Source organism: Antechinus flavipes, chromosome 6, assembly GCF_016432865.1.
Source record: "Antechinus flavipes isolate AdamAnt ecotype Samford, QLD, Australia chromosome 6, AdamAnt_v2, whole genome shotgun sequence".
Taxonomy (NCBI): Eukaryota; Metazoa; Chordata; class Mammalia; order Dasyuromorphia; family Dasyuridae; genus Antechinus; species Antechinus flavipes.
The window spans coordinates 185975063-185987304 of NC_067403.1; positions in this window are offsets into that span (position 1 = coordinate 185975063).

Sequence of the window (12242 nt, forward strand, 5' to 3'; positions counted from 1 at the left end):
AAGAGGTTTTGAAACATGGTAGAGGAAGTCTAGAATGTAACTCAGAGAGTAATATGCTGTTCCATAGTAAGCACTAAATAAATCTTTGTTGACTTTGATTGAAGACCCATGATTTTCTGAGACTATCTCAAGATAACCTTGGATACTTCCTTTCTTTTTTTGACGGTTTTTGAATTTTATTTTTTAATTTATGGAATAAAACAAATATTTCCATAATATAGTATAACAAAAAGATGATTGCACAAGAAACTATAAATCTACTACATATAACTTGCTATTATAGACTTTTAAAAATCTTATTTCTATTCCTAGATAATTTTTTTATTAAAGCTTTTATATTTTCAAAACATATGCATGGATAATTTTTCAACATTGACCCTTGCAAAACCTTGTGTTCCAAAATTTCCCCTTCTTCCCCCACCCCCTTCCCTAGATGGCATGTAATCCAATATATGTTAAACATGTTAAAATATATGATACTTCCTCTCTTAAGGCTGCTTAAAACCACATTAATATTTAGCTTTCAGGCCACATATTGTTGCCAGGTAATCAGCTTGTGAGTGATGTAGTAGATAAAGCACTCAGTGTATAATCAGGAAGACTGGAGTTCAAATACAGCCTCAGGCACTTACTAGCTATGCGATCCTGGGCAAGTCATTGAACTCCATTTGCCTCAGTTTTCTCATCTGTAAAATGAGCTGGAAAAGGAAATGGCAAACTGCCCCAGTATTTCTGCCAAGAGAAACCCAAATGGGGTCACAAGAGATTTGAGCATGATTGAACAACAAATATAAAACCTCAAACTCTTTTTCAGATGAGCTCCTGTTTACTTATGCTTCCTCAACCTGTTGATTTGGGTACAAAGTAGGTTTGAACCCAAGAATAAAACTTTACATTTATCTCTATTAAGTTTGAGATGATTAAGTTAAATTCAGTATTTTAATTAGTCAAAAATTTTCTGGATTCAGTCTTAGCAATTCAAGCCATAGATCTGCTATATTTCTGTAACTATTAAAGATGTGTGGAACTCCCAAATCACTATTGATCAGAGAAATGCAAATTAAGACAACTCTGAGATATCACTACACACCTGTCAGATTGGCTAAGATGACAGGAAAAAATAATGATGAATGTTGGAGGGGATGCGGGAAAACGGGGACACTGATGCATTGTTGGTGGAGTTGTGAACGAATCCAGCCATTCTGGAGAGCGATCTGGAATTATGCCCAAAAAGTTATCAAACTGTGCATACCCTTTGATCCAGCAGTGTTTCTATTGGGTTTATACCCCAAAGAGATACTAAAAAAGGGAAGGGGACATGTATGTGCCAAAATGTTTGTAGCAGCCCTGTTTGTAGTGGCTAGAAACTGGAAAATGAATGGATGCCCATCAATTGGAGAATGGCTGGGTAAATTGTGGTATATGAATGTTATGGAATATTATTGCTCTGTAAGGAATGACCAGCAGGATGAATACAGAGAGGCTTGGAGAGACCTACATGAACTGATGCTAAGTGAGATGAGCAGAACCAGGAGATCATTATACACTTCGACAACGATATTGTATGAGGATGTATTCTGATGGAAGTGGATTTCTCTGACAAAGAGACCTAACTGAGTTTCATTGGAGAAATGATGGACAGAAACAGCTACACCCAAAGAAGGAATACTGGGAAATGAATGTGAACTATTTGCATTTTTGATTTTCTTCCCGAGTTATTTTTACCTTTTGAATCCAATTCTCCCTGTGCAACAAGAGAACTGTTCGGTTCTGCAAATATGTATTGTATCTAGGATATACTGCAACATGTTTAGCATATATAGGACTGCTTGCCATCCTGGGCGGGGGGGAGGAGAGAGGGAGGGGAAAAAATGAAACATAAGTGATTGCAAGGGATAATGTCGTGTAGAAATTATCCTGGCATGGATTCTGTCAATGCGAAGTTATTATTAAATAAAATAAAATTTATAAAAAAAAAAAAAGATGTGTGGAACTCTTAAGATATTCAATGCCTTAGAATTATGGCTCTGGATAAATTGGTTTGTTTGTTTATGAAAGAAATTATTTATAATGAACAAGAACCTTGCAATGCTCCAAGCTGAAGGGGCCTCCTTTATAGCAAAGAGGCTGTTCCAGCTGAGCTCGTAGAAGCTTCCTTCTAGCTTAGAACCAGGGAGCCTTCTTTTCTAGGCATTTCACCTTGGGACATTAAAAAGATGCATTCTGGTCCCCCATCCCAGCTTGTCTTTGTTAATCCTTTGAGTGCTTTAGGAAGCTGTCAGTGCAAGGCAGCCCGAAGAAGGTAGAATATTAACAGTTTGCAGACAACTCACATTTCATGTTCTAAGATGTCAGCTTTCTTTTCTGCTAAATCCTCCCCTTGTTAGTAAAATGATGATGATCCCAGAACACATTGAGAATGCCAGGCTGGCATTCATCAATTCTTCATGGCCTTGTTAACACGGGGACAGCATTTAATTAACTTAGGAATGGGAAGCATTTTTTATTAAGTGGATTGATTGTGAGCCCCCTGAGAAGGGCCCATCATCAACTCCATCTGGGCCTGATTGCTTGCTGGATCTTATAGGCATTCTGAAAGTGAGAGGAAGGCACCAATACAATTTCCCAGAGGGGCGGAGGAGCTCGCACAGGGTGGATGGAGTGTGTTTGGCTCTGCTCTGCCATTTTGGAAGGGGGTGCCTTCCAATGAGTCAGATCAGAGATAATATTTTTAAAGCATTGTGCTTGATACAAGGTAGATAATTAATGAATCCTTCTTCCTGCCCCCTTTCCCTTTCCCCTCTTTGATAAGATCATAGAGCCATCAAAGTATGGCCCTAAATTAAGTGCCAGTGATAGATCATTCTAAATTTAAAGAGCCTGGAAGGATGCTTATAATAATAGAATCTCATTGCTTGCTGTCTTGGGGAGGGAGGAAGTAAGGAAGAGGAGTAAAATTTAGAACACAAAGTTTTATAAAAATGAATGGTTAAAACTATCTTTACATGCTTTTGGAAAATAAAATATTGAAAAAAAATAGAATTTCAAAGTTGAAAGGAACTTATCTCAGAGGACATTCAGTTCAATATGCACAAAAAATCTTTTTGTAAAATTAAAATTTTTCTTGATTGCCAAATATAATAAATAGGACTTGCACTAAAATGAACAAAGAAGGAAAAACAAAATCTTTATACCAAATATATATATAAATGTTTATATAAAAAAGTATGTGTATGTATATAGTATACACACACACACACATATATATATATACATGAGTCCATAAATTCATTTATTTCTTACTTTTTAGATCATGAGTCCTTTAGAATTCTGAGTGATCATTGTGCTGATTTACCTGTCCTTACAATACCATTATTATTCTGTAACTTTTCCTCCTGGTTCTGTTCACTTTACTTTGTATCAACTTATATAAGTCTTCCCCACTTTTTAATGAAATTATCCTTTTGTTATTTCTTAAGGCAATAATATTCTATTATGTTAATATACTATCATTTATTCAGTCATTTGCCCACGAATGGGCATCTCTTAGTTTTTAGTTCTTTGCTACTACACAAAGAGCTGCTATAAGTATTTTTGTAAATATTGATCTTTTCCTTTTCTCTATGATTTCTTTGGGAGATAGGCCTAGTAGTGGTCCTTTGACCCAAGGGATATATACAGTTCATTGACTTTCTGAACATATTTACAAGTTGCTTTCCAGAATGGTTGGGCCCATTTACAGCTCCATTAATAGTGCCTTTATGTGCTTATTTTCCCACAACCTCTCCAACATTTGTTATTTTCCTTTATATCATCTTTGCCTTTTGATGGATGTGAGGTTGAACTGAACTTCAGAATTACTTTAATGTGCATTTAATGTTACCACCCTAAAGTTAATCTAATGTGCAAATATCTAGTTATTAATGATTTGGAACATTTTTATGGCTTTTGATAGCTTTGAATTTTCCTTTTTAAAATTACCTGTTCATATCACGAGTTCTTTTGCACCCATTCACAATAATTGGTCATCTCAGTTTAGTGGTCATCTAGTCTTATTCCCTACATACACCACAAACTCATTTTAGTACTCTTGACATTCAATTAACCTGTTCCTAGTACAAGGAGTCCAGTATTGGAGAACTCATTATGTCCCCAGACAACATACTTTAATTTAAGAATAATTTTAATTGCTAAAAAAATTGCCTTTATAGTGAGTTGAAATCTACTTGTCTAAAACTTCCCCTGCTCCCCAACCTTCCCAGTCATCCTCATCCATGGATGTTTGCTCATCTCAGTTGCACTTTCCTTAATCTCAGTTTATTGAATCACCTAGGAGAAGTACACCCACTCAGGAGCATTTCAGCCTCTGTATATTGATGACACATCATGACAATTGGGCACTTAATGCTTCTCAATTTTAACATTCTCATGTTGTTGATTATGTATTGCCTTGCTGACAGTGACTATTCCTTTCCCCTTTCTCAAATACTCAATTAATCCTCTCTGCTCAGTGACTGACTGCCACTTCACTGCCAACAGTGAAGCCATCTAAGAAATTCCTTCAACTATCCTCCTATAGGTCTTGAGACTTCTTAGCAGGACCCCTCCATTCTTTCCTCCTTCCTTCTAGTAATTCAAAATGGGGTAAAATTCTCCTCATCCTAATTAAAAGCATCCTCCTTAGCTGAATTATCAATGACATTCCCCCTACCTCCTTAAGGATGTACTTCAGTTGGCAGCTCCTTTCCCCCAAGAATATTCACTATACATCCCATTTTATCTTGTTTTCTTTTCCTCAACTGTCTTAAAACATAATTAGGTCACCCCAAGTCTAAATAAGTCTTTCCTTTGCCCTTCCATCTCCATCCAGTCTCTTTTTTCCCTTTTCCCAACAAAAAGTTGTCTTTACTAAAGAATGTACTTTCCATTACCACTCTCTTTTTAAACGTCTATGCTCTATTTCCACTTAAGGTTGCTTTCTTGGTTAGAGTTAGGAGTTAATGGCCTCCTAATTTCTATATTCAAATGCCCTTTATCTTTTAGTGATAAAGACTAAATTTTTGTTCAAATTTGTCTAAATTTGCCAGGGAATATAATACCTCTCCAGGATAAGCTGATCACTTGAAATCTCACCACCATGCAGACTGACTCAACTTTTGAAACTCAATATCTCTTTAACTCTGTGACAGGAGGATTAGAAGGCAGAGCAATAACCTCTTTCTAATACCTTCCTTTACAGGGGGCTCAGAATGCTCTAGGTAACTTCAATTTCCATCAGTGATTCTGGGGTTGAGTTCAGAACATCAGGCAGGGTGCATCCTTCCTCAGTTTCCTTTTGGGGATCATTTTCAGGATTAGACTGTAAGCTCCTTGAAGGCAGGGATTGTCTCTTTCATATTTATATCCCTAGCATTTAGCACTGAGCCTGGAACATAGGAAGCATTTAATATATGTTTGTTGAATTGAATTGCATCTTCTTTGATTTCTCTGTAGTATTTAACTATTAATTATAAATTAATAAAGAGACCACCATCTTTTTTGTGTCCCCTTCCTTTCTTTAGCTTCTGACATCTCACTTTTCAGTTTTTTCTCTTCCCGTTTCCAGGAACTCCTACTTCCGCCTTTTTTTTTTTTTTTTTTTTTGCTTCTCTTTATCTTCTTTCTGATACTATGGTAGATTTGTATTTCTTTGTCTTATCTGAGATAAAGTCTAGGCTTTTGGTATTGTCAGCTAGGTGGCAAAGTGATAGAATGCAGGGCTTGAATTCAAACTCAGTCTTGGACTCTTATTAGTTATATGACCATAGGCAAGTCAACCTCAGTTTCCTCATGTATAAAATGGGAATAAGAATAGAATCAATCTTCCAGCTTGGTTAAGAGGATCAAATGAAATAATAATTGTAAGGCACTTAACACAGTGTTTGTAAATTCTATATAAATATCTTATTATTATTAACATAATATTATTCTCTATGCTAACTAATTATATATCAATTATACCAATTAATAATTAATTAATATAACATTATTCTCTCTCCACAGGCTGAATTTAGTGCTTGAGCCCATTGGAACTGTAGCCCCTAAAGTGCAGAGACTTTTTTTGTGCTTATATTTATATTTTTAGCACTTAGCATAGATCTTGGTATACAGTAAGTGCTTAATAAATACTTGTAGCCTTTAAGCCACAAATGTATGCCCACATTTGTATATATAAGCAATAATATTTGCATTGGATACATTGTAAACAATATATAGCAAAGCAAATCACTCCCTCTTCTTATTTCCCAACGACTGCCACAATTTCTTAGATAGGATAGACCGCCACATTCTTTCTTATGTACTCTCAATGGATACAGATATTTAAAACAAAACAAAACATTTTTCCTACCTAGACTCAATTCTCTATAGATTCTGTCTAATTCTAGAAGGCACAAGGGACAATCTTCAGTGTTGCACTCCTGCTGATTGGACCCAACATCAATTTTTTGGATAAAACAACTGAACATTGTTAACTTTTTAGCTCAGAATTCCTTTTCCAGATCTTTTTGTACTAAATCCCTTTTTTCCCTCCTCATTTCTTTCTTCTCCCTCTTCTCATTCTTTTCCCTTCTCTCCCTTTCTCTTTGTCTATATAGGGAATCATACCATTAACTGGGGATACTCTGCTTGGAGCTATCAAAATGCTGAACTCTAGCAAGATATCTTGGGGGTTAAGGACTAGATTTCTTTTTTATGGACCATGTTTTAAACCCAAATCATCCTGAACTCTTAGTGATTGGCTAATAATAGCTCCCAATGCAAGCTTCACTTGGTCATTGTTTGGATTTTGAATGTTCAGACTAAGGGTAAAGACCAATTATTTCCATTTTGACCAGAAATCCTAAGTGTCTTTACCTGCCAATTTTTCTTTTTTGCCTCATTTTTTACCCAGCCTTAATCATTGAATGGGTATTGTCTCAGACAACCTGAGACTGGGAAATACCTTAGCTTGAAAAGACTGAGGTCTCCAATTGCATCTGGGATCACTCATCTTGATTAATATCTTGCTACTGGATCCAGATGGTACTGGAGGAGAAAGTAAGGCTGGTGACTTTGCACAGCCCTCTCTGACTTAAATCCAATTAATTTTCAAGTCAAGACATTTTTCTGCTATCTTGGTCCTTTTTGAGGATAAGGACAAACAACAGCAGCAGCAGCAGTAGCATCAACAACAATATCAGCTATCTCCTATTTATTTTTTGTATTCATTATTGTCTGTGAATAGATTTTTCCATTTTGTATTTACTGAATTTTGGACTTTTTCTAAAAGATCATTTCTCTTATTTGTCAAAACCATATTCAATTCTCCTTTAATGTTGTCTTTTGAAGTGGTAGTTTCCCCATCCATTGTTGTGTCATGCTTTCAATTTCATCATTCAATTAAATGGTTAATAATTAATAGCATTAACAATTTCCATTTTGAAGAAGTGTTTTTGAAAGGCTTTTTTTCTCATAATAACCTTATGAGCTGGGTAGCACAAGTATCCAATATTATGAAGAAGAAAATGGAGATTCCTAAGTAATATTACAGGAAGATTTGGCTTTAGTCCCTCCATTGTAATCAATAGGATGCCCTGCCTCTCCTTGAATGGACTCTACTAGAACAATATTTGAGTCAGTTCCATTCCATCCTACCTACATACCTGTAGGAGTGAGTATATAGATGCTTATATACAAATGAACAAACTCATTTGTTTAATCTGTTTGCTTCCAGAATAAAACCAGAAGGCCAAAGGATTTTAGAACCCCTTTATTTCCCAAGGAAAATGACTTATCCAAGATCACATTATCAGTTAGTGGCAAAATTTTGACTAGTTTCTTTAGTTAAGAACATTTTCCTTTGAAGCATTTTCTAATTTCTAAAGAAAAAAATATTCAAATCTGGAGTGAGATATGATCAAGGTTGTGATATTTCTCAAAAATAATCCTAAATAGTGGGAAGAGACTGGGGAGTACCCTGAATTCTGGTCTTTTAAATTGCAGAGGGTGATACCCATAAGAAATTTGCACTATGTTCAGCATTAATATGGTAAGATCATAGGAAAGGGGGGAGGGGGCAACCAAGTAATGCCGGGATGTGTGAACAAACTTAGATGAGAAACAGATCATATCAAAGCTCCCAGATCAATCAGTAGTTCAAGTGAACCCTTGAGGAGGCCCCTTGAATTCTAGTTTGGGCAAGATGGGAAGAACCAATCTTTTTTTTAAAACTCAAGTGAGAATGTCCTATGGAAGGGTTATCATGGAGAATTGTAGAGAGTGAATTGGAAGCTAATAGAGGAAAATATAGGGTGATGAATATGAGAAGGGGGAATCATAGGAAATCCAGCCTCTAACATTCATTGATGTAACTTACTAATGTTTTAAAGACAGGTTATTTACATGTAGTTGGGGAAAACTAAAATATCATTTTATTTATTTTTAATTTTTTTACCATCATCTTTTTTTATTAATATGATGATGATCATTATCATCATCATCATCATTTTCCAGCAAAATACTTTGTTTGTTATTATTTTATTTGATCTTCACATCATTGTGAGGAGAAAGATGTCTGAGTTTCATAAATGAAGAAAATGGGATTCCAAGAGTTAAGTAAATGTCCCCGGGTCATAATGCAGGATTTGAACTCAGGTCCATCTTGTCTACCTTTTTTTGCTGTCTAGCTACTGTAAGACCTAGATGCCTTAAAGGACATAAATGATTTAATAAGAAATAAAAGCCCTGTTTCTCTTTCTACCACTGCTAGATTTAGGGGAAAATGAAGATGGAGAATATTCAGGCTGGTGTGATCTTCCTTATGGGATGGATAATGGTATTGCCAGGGGTGACTTTACTCCTAGTTTACTCATAAACATTGATGTAATTTGCTTAAATTAAACAACAATTTTCATTTCTTCAAATGGAAAATAGTGAATTCCAAGAAATGTACTTGAATAAATGAACTTTAGTCAGCAGAATGGTTTCCAGCCTCATCATATATTCCAGGTGATACCAGCTTCTTAACCACTGGGGCCGTCTAGTTGAAGCAATGGGCCCAAACAACAAGTTATTAACCTTAACATCTGGAGACAATGGCTTGGCTCCTTATTGAAGGTTTATTATGCCTCTGGCTCAATACCCAAACTTCTGACTGGTCCAGAAACTATCAGCTAGAACAAGAGCACAGCTGCTGTGCTTAGCTAGCTCCACTTGTGAATTCTATTTGTTCAGGATGTAGCACCTGCCTTAGATAAGACAAGGAAGTCAATGAAAAATTTATTTTCACTACTCCTAGTTCCTCCCTCCTGGACAGCTTTCCCCACCTTGAGATTCCTCTATAAAATATTATTTATAAAACTTAATTTAAGGAGAGGCTATTTAGCAGGCTAACAGATTCATTTTTGTTATCTAGACAAAAATCTTCCCTTCTGGCAATGCATAGGAATTAGCAACGCTGCAGGAAGGAGCTATAGCTCATGATCTCTCCATTAGTGGATTGTGACTTGCAGCCAACAAGCTTTGTCTTCCTTTGTTTCACCTTTTCCAGTTTGCTTCTTGAAGGGACAAAAACAAGGTTGCCAAGTTCTCACATTAATCTCAATTTGAAAACTATTCTTATTAGTGATATTTTCCTCTACAGATTTCAGGCAGATAGTTCTTTTTCCTAGTTGGGATAAAAAAGGAAAATCCAATGAAATAACTAGGTCATCTCTACTACCCACACTCTCCTGGAGTGAGAGAAAGAAAGTGTTCTGGAGCCCAAGAAGGAGCCTTGCTTTCTTAATAGTGCCATCCCAAATATAGAGAAACAGAAAAACCCCATCTGAATTTGGAACCATTTCTTCAAAAGCACAATTTAGGTTAAAAATGATATAGTAGGGGCTAAATGCAAATTTAACAAATGTGTATCCAGCCTCACAATGTTATGCCCCAATTTCATGACTTTCTGGTAGAATTTGGTATAATTGTCACCCTGATACTATAGCATCCCTCAATCCAAACCAAGAGTTGAGAGAAAATATTGAAGTCTTTCTTAGAAAGTGTCTCTCTTGCTCAAGCTCTGTCCAAATGTTGAAGTTCCCTTTCAGATGGGACCTGTTAAGCTGGGTCTTTGTCATAATTACCATGCTAAAAAAATAAAAAGAAAAAAAAGGAAATCCCAATTATTATAATGAAACTTTTCATCAGAACGATGATAAATGCCCCTAGTGAGAGTAACATCACTTTCCTTCTTTTCCAACATAGACCAGGGAGGAGCTTTTTCCTCTTTCTGGAACCCATCCTCCAAATGGGAGAACTAGGAGGAGATCTTTAGAATTTAGGGTCCTTAGGCTTGGAGCCCTGGCTCCAGATGTCATAATTTAGAATATTGTTTATTCTCTGCTTGGCTACTTCTTGGTGTTAGTAGCTAATGGAGCTTGCCCAGGTCCACATCATGATTGTCACTCTTGTCCCTTTCCTACATCTCTCCACACAGCCTGAACATGGCAATGATGGATCTTAAGGTTCCTGCGGTTCTATTGGCTCTATCTGTTGCCAGATTGCCATGTCTTAGCTGGGTTCCTACTCCTAGCGACATTCAGGATTTGGTGTTGGGTTTGTGCTCATGGTTTATCTCTTTCATTTCCCCCCCTAATTTATGACTATGACACATAACTTATAGAAACTGAAAGTTTGGCTCTCTTATAATCACGGCTGTTTCATGGTTCTTGAGTCTTCATGGGAAGTTCATTATAGAGTGAACCAGAACCTACCACACAGAATACTGGGAAATGTAGACTTGTCTTGTTTAGTACGTGCTATTTCTTCCCAAAATCAAGTATGATAATATTTGTAAAATGCGTGACATAATTACTGGCACATAGTGGATGCTATGTAAGTGGTAGCTAAATTTATCTTTATAATCTGTAATATTCTTCTCTAAAATATAATCTTCTCTGGGAGCAGGTTTCTTTTCAGTTCAATAATCACCTCAAATTTATCCAGGAGTTAAAGTCCAAATCTTCTATTGTTCCCTTCAAAGTCTTGTCTCTTTTCCTGGGGCCCAGTTAGTTTTAATAGAGGTCTATCTCTCTCTGTGGTTCTGAGAGCTCCTGCTGCTAGTCCTTTGCCTCTACCAGCTTTAACCTCCAGCCAGCACAAAGGTGGAAGATGGAATGAAGTTGTCTCCTCCTCCCAGAGCTTCTAATGGGCTTATCTTTCTGGCCCTGAAAGCTTCTTGCTTATATGTCCCACACTGAGTACACACCAATCATTATATCCCTAGGAAACCATTATTTGTTGTAGGATTAAATCAATGCTAAACCAGATTTAACCAATGTCTCCTCAATTCCACTTAGTACCTTGTTTCAAATTCTGGCCCATAATTTCTCCTTGTAGGATCAGATCAATCATACGGAACCATTCTAAATTAGATAATTATTGTCTCTATCAATTCCACTGTCTTAGCACCTTGTAAGAATCCTAACAATAATCATCATCATCGTCTTCCTTAGTATCATTACCCTAGCAAAATTATTTTAAAATGCTATTCATTGGAGCATCTTTGAAAGGTTATGTATGGATAACTATGGATACTATCTATGTACCACAACATACTGAGAATGCCATAAAAGTCAACATTAGAACTTATGGGCAGTTACAGATGGTATAGTCAATTGAGCTCTGGGTCTGGGTCTTTTATACCTCAATTCAAATTCAGCCTCATATACTTAATAGATATGTGATTCTGGGCAAGTGATTTAATTGCTATCTGCCTCAGTTTTTCTTTCTTTTTTTAAAATAACTTTTTATTGACAGAACCCATGCCAGGGTAATTTTTTACGACATTATCCCTTGCACTCACTTCTGTTCCGATTTTCCCCCTCCCTCCCTTTACCCCCTCCCCCAGATGGCAAGCAGTCCTTTACATGTTAAATAGGTTACAGTATATCCTAGATACAATATACATGTGCAGAACTGAACAGTTTTCTTGTTGCACAGGGAGAATTGGATTCAGAAGGTATAAATAACCCGGGAAGAAAAACAAAAATGAGAGCAGTTTATATTCATTTCCCAGTATTCTTTCTTTGGGTGAAGCTGCTTCTGTTCATCCTTGATCAATTGAAACTGAGTTAGATCTTCTCTTTGTCAAAGAAATCCACTTCTATCAGAATATCCTCGTACAGTATCGTTGTTGAGGTATATAATGATCTCCTGATCCTGCACATTTCACTCAGCAT